Here is a 7,591-nt window from a genome sequence, read left to right on the forward strand (position 1 = left end):
CGGGAGGGCTCCGAGAGCCGCCCCGCCGCCGCCCGCTCCCCCTCCGGCTTTTAAGCGGGGAGCGGGGCTTTCCGCGGGGTTTCGGGGTTTTTCCCTTCTGTGACTATGAGGGAGCCCAGAGCCGAGGCCACCAGCTGCACGGAGCGCTGCGCAGGGCTAAGGTCACGCCATGTCCCTCCGATGTCAACGGCACGATGGAAAACGGGCAGCTCTGCCTCCTTCCCGCCTCTCAAGCCAGAAACCCGGAGCTTTTCCCAGCTGCTGCTGCTGCTGCCAGCCGGGAGAGACAGCAGCGGTTTGCCGCCTGGCACTCAGCCTCTGGTGATGATGGACCTGCGGCTCCCAGGAGCTGGTGCTTCTGAGAGGTTGCCCAGAGAGGCTGTGGATGCCTCATCCTTGGAAGTGTCAAGGCCAGGCTGGATGGGGCTTGGAGCAACCTGGTCTGGTGAACCATGTCCCTGCTCATGGCAGGGGGTCGGACCAGATGGTCTTTGAAGGTCACTTCCAACCCAAACTGTTCCGTGAGTCTGTGTTTCTGCAACCCCATTCGCTTGTCACTTCAGTCTGTCTGGAGCAGACGGCTGCCCCGTGTGCCTTGTGTGTGTTCCATGTGTGCCCCGTGTGCCGTGTGTGTGTGCCATGTGTGCCCCGTGTGCCACCAAACCACAGGGAAGGCTGGGAGAACGCTGGTCAGTGTAACACAATGTACATTTCATGCACGCGCCTTACCGACTGTGTGTGTGAAATAAACAGATGAGAAGTTTAGCATGAGAAGAACGGCCAGAGTGTGAGGCCAACAAAAAAAGTGGATAGGGGAAGCTGTGCAATACTAAGACTCGAATGTACTCAGGGTGTGAAAACAGGAAAACATTAGCAGGCACTGCCAAAAAAAAAAAAATAAATTCCTAAATTCCTGAAAGAGGAATAAAATCCTTCTTGGAGGCTTGCTGATGTTGTTACACTGGTCTGGAGTTTATGCAATCAATCCAATGGCATCTCCTACAACGTGCACTTAATAAATACCTGGCTGCTGAACAGGTTGATTTCTCCTTAAGTACAAATCCAACCAGCGTTGCAATGTATTGCAATGTGGAGTATCTACCGTCAGCGCTTCAGGTGCTAAAGGCTGCACTGACTTGTGACGCGGAGCTACAGCTAAACCTGGATTCCTTAAGCTGTGTCTGTATGGGGGTGATCTGCTCAAGGGAGCTCCACTCTCTTATTGGTTGCCTGTACTCTTGACCGTTAAAATTTATGAACAAATTCTCAAAGTAAAGAACAAGTTATATTTATAGCATGTACTCATGTAAGAAACACAAATCTTGCCGTATAAGCTCTGCTGCCACAGCTGATGCCAGCCATATATCACTGCTCTGTGATATATATGGCTGCACAGCGCAGGCAGTGTTGCATTTCTCTATTATGGTTACTCCAGCAAAACAAGCAGTCTGTAATGCAGCAAAGAATGCTGCAATCACTGGTAGCTCATTCACGTACAGAAATAATTGACATACTACCACCATTTTTGAGCTGTTAAAGCATGAAATTAAAGGCATCGTTTCTTCCCTGAACATTTGTTCTCTTCCCCTTGCATAAACAGTGATGAATGGGAATTTTGATTTGTTGCCGAGCACATCTTATATACCCCCAGGCAGTTGGTGGAAACAAAGAGTAGGCCTTTGATATTTCTTCCTAGAAACAGACATACAAGTAGGAAGCAGAAATTAAGAAAAAAACACCTGCTTTCTCAGCAACCTGAGAAAAATGGTCTAGGTGTATCATCCTGGCTTCTGCTTGCGTTATCTTTCTGTATTCAAGGTCTCTCTTATACCAAAAATGAAAAAAAATATATATTTACAGAAATCTCCTAACAATACTAGTAGAGAATTCACCCTGATGAGTAAAAATGTTTTGATATGCCCCACGGAGAAAGATAAAGGTCCACACAATTTCTTCACAGCTACTTGTGAGGTGGATTGGCTTCTGCTTCTGTTTCGTAAGCTGATGCCACAAGGCTGACCTCTGTGGGACGGCTGTTGCGTGGTTGTACTCGTTGGAGGGACAGAATTTGTTCTCGGAGGATTTGTTTCCTAGCAAGGCTCACTTTCTAGGAGAGCTCAGAGCATAGCAGCGCTGTTAAATACTCAGCGAACAAAGATGGAGATGTAATACCACTTTCTTCTACAAAACTCTGAACTGACAGGAGTACGTCTTCAAGGTATAATAGAAAACCGTAACTTTGAGTAATGAAGTATAAACCACAGTTGGTGATCAGCAAGTACAATATATGATTTCTGTAAACTCCGCAGGTTAAAATGACGCATTATTCCAAGACCATATCCTGGCACCAACTGTTTGGCTGTATGGGTAGAAATTTTAATTGATGGGTATCTTACTCTGTCATTACTTAAATGCCACAAACCATCACTCGGTTAAAGGTTGTAGGAAAGTGGGTAAGATTGTTTCCCTGTGTCTCGTAGGGAGGGAGAACACAGTCATTTCTCAGAAGCTGGTGAGGTAAATCCATAATATAGTGTAATTGGCAACATCTATTCATTATTTAAGGACTAACAACCTAAATTATGATTAAAGTATCTTAAAGAAAATTAAGAAAAACTACTGCTTGTTTAGAATATGTGTATTTTATAAATCTTAATAGATGTTTTTGACTCAGTATTTTGGATTGAAAAAAATACAATAAAGAAGTTGCAAAGGTGTGCAGCTCATTGTGGGATAGCCAGCAGTGGGCAGGATGCTGAAAACTGATTTAGGTAGCGCATTAGTTCCGTTATGAACAAAGGCTAATGGATTTTGCTCTATAACCACAATTTATTTGGCTTTCACGACACTAGTAGCCAAACACTAGTCACTTCCCAGTAACTACTTCTCCCAAGTTTACATATCCTTCCAAGGGAAGTTTATCCCCACCTTCCAGACAGGGAATCTGATGAAAAAAGTTATTAATGAATCAGCTGGTGCATACGAAAGCCTTCCACAGAGGAGCTGCACTTTCTAATGTAACTGAGGGAGCCCACTAAAACCATGGACACTCAGATCACAAAGAAAACAGTTTGTTTGTTCTGATCTTTCTCATAGCACTGTGTCTCGTTTTGTTTCTTGAAGATGGGGTTTTCTAGCAAAGCAAATAATTAGTGGGATGGTCTGGAAGAGATGGGGACCTCAGGGAGGGTGGGCACCAAGGTCTCAGAGAAGGGGTCCGCAGCAGTTCAGCTGCATTCAACCAGTGGTGATACAGGTGCCAGGTGCTGTGCACTTCCATAGGTGACACTAGGTTTGGTATTCAAGGTGGTCACTTAATTTCCATGGAAAGATCAACTTTGGGACTAAAACATATGGACTAGCAAATTCAGAAATTTGCTAAACCAGACCAGATGCAGAGAAAGGGAAGTTTTCTACCACCACAGCCTGCCAGCCTGGCTCAGCAGCATTTGGCAGGTGTTCCTCCTCAGAAAAAGGAAAAGAGTTCATGCTCCGTGGCCCAGAAGGGACTTGGCTTCTCTGGCAGGTCTGCCTGTACACACACTCAGCGTGTGGGTGGAAGGGAAAGCAGGGGGATGGGAACTGGAGCAGACAGCTGTACGTAAATAAAGTATCTAAGTAAGCTTTATTTACCTGGAGCTGCCCCAGGCTGATGCCAAAAACCTTTGGCTCGCGAGCAGTGCCTGTGGCAACATGCAAAGTGAACGTTGGCCCAACGAGTTAATGGTAGACGATACACTGTGAAGTCCCTTCTGCCAAAAAGTGGGTTTGTGTTTTTTGGTTTTGCTAATAACATAACTGGAGGGCAATCATTCAGAGCGTTTTATTTCCGGTGTGTTTACCCTGTTTGATAACATAGTCTTCTCCGTAGAGCCGGTTACAGTCCCTTGTATTTCCATTGATGAGGAGAGGGCAGGGCGGATTGCCAGTTAGGAAAAGCAGCCCCATGCAGACGTCTGTCCCAAGTAGATGAAATCCACCACGAGGAACAAGGGCTGCCCCTGCTGCGCTGGGATTTACCCCTTGTCTGCTTCTTCTTTATAGCCACCTCCATTGTAGCAACACCTTCGCTGCTTTTTTCCTCCACCGTTTTTCCCTTGGGGAATCTGAAGGATCGGTGTTTTGTGCAAAACCTGGATTTAACAGGGAACTTCAGTGTTTGGAGCGCAGGTGCGTGTGAAAACCAGCATTAGCTGACAGTTGTGAGGAGGTGTTACAAATCTCGATTTCGGACTTCGAGATGTGACCATCCCTTCCAGCCTTGAAATACCTGTGTGGGTCCAGCCTCCAGCCTTGACCTTTGTACCATGTGCCACAGCCAAATGCAGAGAGCACACACTGTGTTGTGCCTGTGCAATACATCAGGCATGAGACTGGGAGAACAGAAACACGCATAGTAAACCCAGTTTTGGTGCTGAGTTACTGTCAGACCTTGTGCAATCCATCTCTGAGACCGGGAGATTCTCACCTGCCAAGTGAGGGCACTCCCAGCAGGTATGTGGGGTAGACAAATAGGAGTGTTAGCGTAAGTATTAAGGGCAGCTGGTAAGGGAAGTAGGGCAGAACAAAAAGGTTTCTGATTCAAAGCCTTTATATATTCCTTTCTACTACAGAGAAACATGTGCCTTCAAAGCCTGTAACCGTATTTAAGAAAAAAAGATAACAATAAAGCTGTAAGTATCCTGCAGCAAGCTAGGATTCAAGTCTTTCATTAGGAGGTGAAAGCTTTTTTTATTCCAAATTACATACCTCTGCCTTTCTTCATCTTAGATTTGAATTTGGCTGGCACACAGCATCACACTGTCCACCTAAGGCAATGCAAGTTTGCTAAATGTTGCTCAAAGCATATTGAAACTGCCCAACCATCTCTTCAATGGTTTGTTTTCTTTGTACTTCCACATTGATATTCTTCTGAAATTTCAGATTTGTGTTGTGAGACCTGACATTTTCAAGATAAATTATTTTAGCTTTTTATTGCACGGTGCCTGCTGAAGTTTCATCACCAGCATGCTTTCAGACAAACTGTACTTAGCTTTTTCCTTATGGACAGCACATCAGAGTGTCAGCAGCACAGCAGCTGCTAGGGCTGGCTAGATTATCTTGTCAGTTTACACAACCAGCCCTACAAAATGAATCATGTTGTTGACTGGACAACGCAAGCACAAGTGTCATCCCTTGGCCGATCTGTGTTTTGACTTGAGCACATGTTAGAAGACTGGAGTTAAACTAACCTAATATTTAGGAAATAAAGTGTGATTTGTATTTTACTGGTAGACCTACTTAGATGATTATTTATAAGTGATGCACACGTTTTTCCCCCCTCTTCCAATAAATCATCTTATAAAATTGGACACTCACATATTCAAGGGGAAACATCCCTTGACTTTGTACATCATTTTTGGGGTGGGAAAGGTGGTGCTGCTATAAAAAACATTCATGACTTCAGATGTCATCGATGTCCACAGTGAAAATAATAAATTTTTAGTTCAGATAGTAAGACAAGTTCACGTCATTTTCTAGAGAAGCATTTTCTGGTGTTGAAGTTCTGCAGCTGGAGACCAGAGCTGACACCACGCAGCTACTGCAGCCCTGTTGGAAGGTTGCAGATGGGCCTATGCCTCCTGAAATGGATTTTCACATTCTTTACACAGTTATTCATATTTTCACTACAGAATACAAAGCTTCCTTCTTTCCATTACCTATATCCTTACTGTATCTCAGATTTAAATGAAAATCTAGCAGCAATACCTGACAGAATTGAGTGTGTAATTATATGTCAGCAATGTCACTTATCTCACTGCTTTCTCACAAAGTTGCTATAAAGTCAACTTTTGTATTTCCTCTTAGAAATCTTGGTCAGTTTTGTTGCTACTGAAAGATCCAAACATCCAGGGCTCAACTGGATTAACTCAGCCCACTGTGTTTTGAGGCATCGGCGGGAGCAGAGGACAGAAGGGACACTGTAGTGGAGGAAAGGGCTAGAAGAGGGTTTTGTGGTGGGGGTCCCACGCTGGAGTACTGTCTGAAGAGGGGTGTAGGAACATCTGTAGCTTACTAACCTGGGTAGGTGGTCAATGAGGTCCTTAAAAAGACAGGTCTCGCTGCCTACAGCCTTCATGAAATTTGTTTGAGACCTCCCAGGTCCTTCATTAGCTGTGAACACCCACACCAAACCCTCTCTTGTGAAGTGTCTCTCCCAGCCTCCAAACCCCTTTCACACCTCCTGCTCCCCCTTTTGCACTCTCAGGCCCTCACCTGGACCCCCACTCCTGCAACACAGCTCGGTCTATGCCAGCAAGAAATATTGGGATGGCGCTGGACAATATGGGTTCACATGTGAAGCAACAAAAGCATCACCGGCACACTGCAGTGTCTCCGAGGGCTTTCCCACCTCTCTACTTCTCTTTAGTCTTTTCCAGTAGCACGTCTAACTTTCTCTAGCTGGCCTTCTTATTTTTTAATACTTGTCCAAACTTAAAAAAACCCAACCAAACAAAAAAGTGTTACAATTGACCCATGCAGTTATATTCTTATTTTCTTTGGGTTTGGCACTCTCTTGAGCAACTGATTCCCAGTAAGCAGCACAACACAATTCACTTTGTTCTTTCAGCTTTTAAAACAGGGTTGCCCCCTTATTTTCTTATGTTTGGAAAGCCCAGGATTTGCTATTACTTGGATTTGCTTACAGTTCCTGCTAACAGCTCAACCTATTTTGCTCTTAAGGGAGGGTGAGATTTTGAAAAGAAAGAAAAAAAAATCCCAACAAAGCAACAACAGAAAACCAGCCAGCAACAGCTTTTTGCTTCTTGCAGACATCTGAGTAAAACACATTCAATACAAAGGCAAGGTTACAATACAACAGCACATAAACTGCCTGAAATTACATAATATATTTCATAAACTGAAACTGAAGCACATAAATAACCTCATCCTGCGTGTCAGCATAACGTGTTGCTGGGTTACTCACTGCTTCCCTCAACATAAAGAGTTTTCCAAGAAACAGGAGATAGTCTTCCGAGAGTAACCAAAGGGAGAAACAGAAAACAGGAAGCATATTCCCACTGAGCAATGCTGTTATACAGAATTGCATGGAACCTACCCAATAATGGAAATAGGTTTTTAGGAAATTATCAAGAATTTTACCACAAAGGTTCATACTTCTTCTAAAGATGAAGCAAGTTGTATTCATTTTAGGTATTTTACCTTTTTTTTTTTTTTTTTCCTTGGGGACACAGCTGTCAGGGCGCAGAGAGTACCAACAGACTCTGCAACCTCCACCTACAAACAACTTTGTAACTATAGCCAGATCAATTAATTTCATGTGGGAAACTTTGCAGTGTGAATCTGGGAGGAAAACCACAGATTCTCAAATGCGTCCTGTGGGAACGTAGGGCATCTAGAGTATTTTCAGGTCAGGCCAAAAGCAAAAAGCCTGGCAGCTTAAGAAGTGCTATTCCAAATGGTAGCATTTTTTCCTGTTCTGGATGCACTCGTTGTTGGAATACACCTGTTTTTGGAATATACCCAGCTGTTTCCTTCTTTTCAGTACACGTTATTCCTATGTGTTGAAACATATTCTGTTTGTCAGAAG

Source organism: Falco rusticolus, chromosome 2 (assembly GCF_015220075.1).
Source record: "Falco rusticolus isolate bFalRus1 chromosome 2, bFalRus1.pri, whole genome shotgun sequence".
Classification (NCBI taxonomy): Eukaryota; Metazoa; Chordata; class Aves; order Falconiformes; family Falconidae; genus Falco; species Falco rusticolus.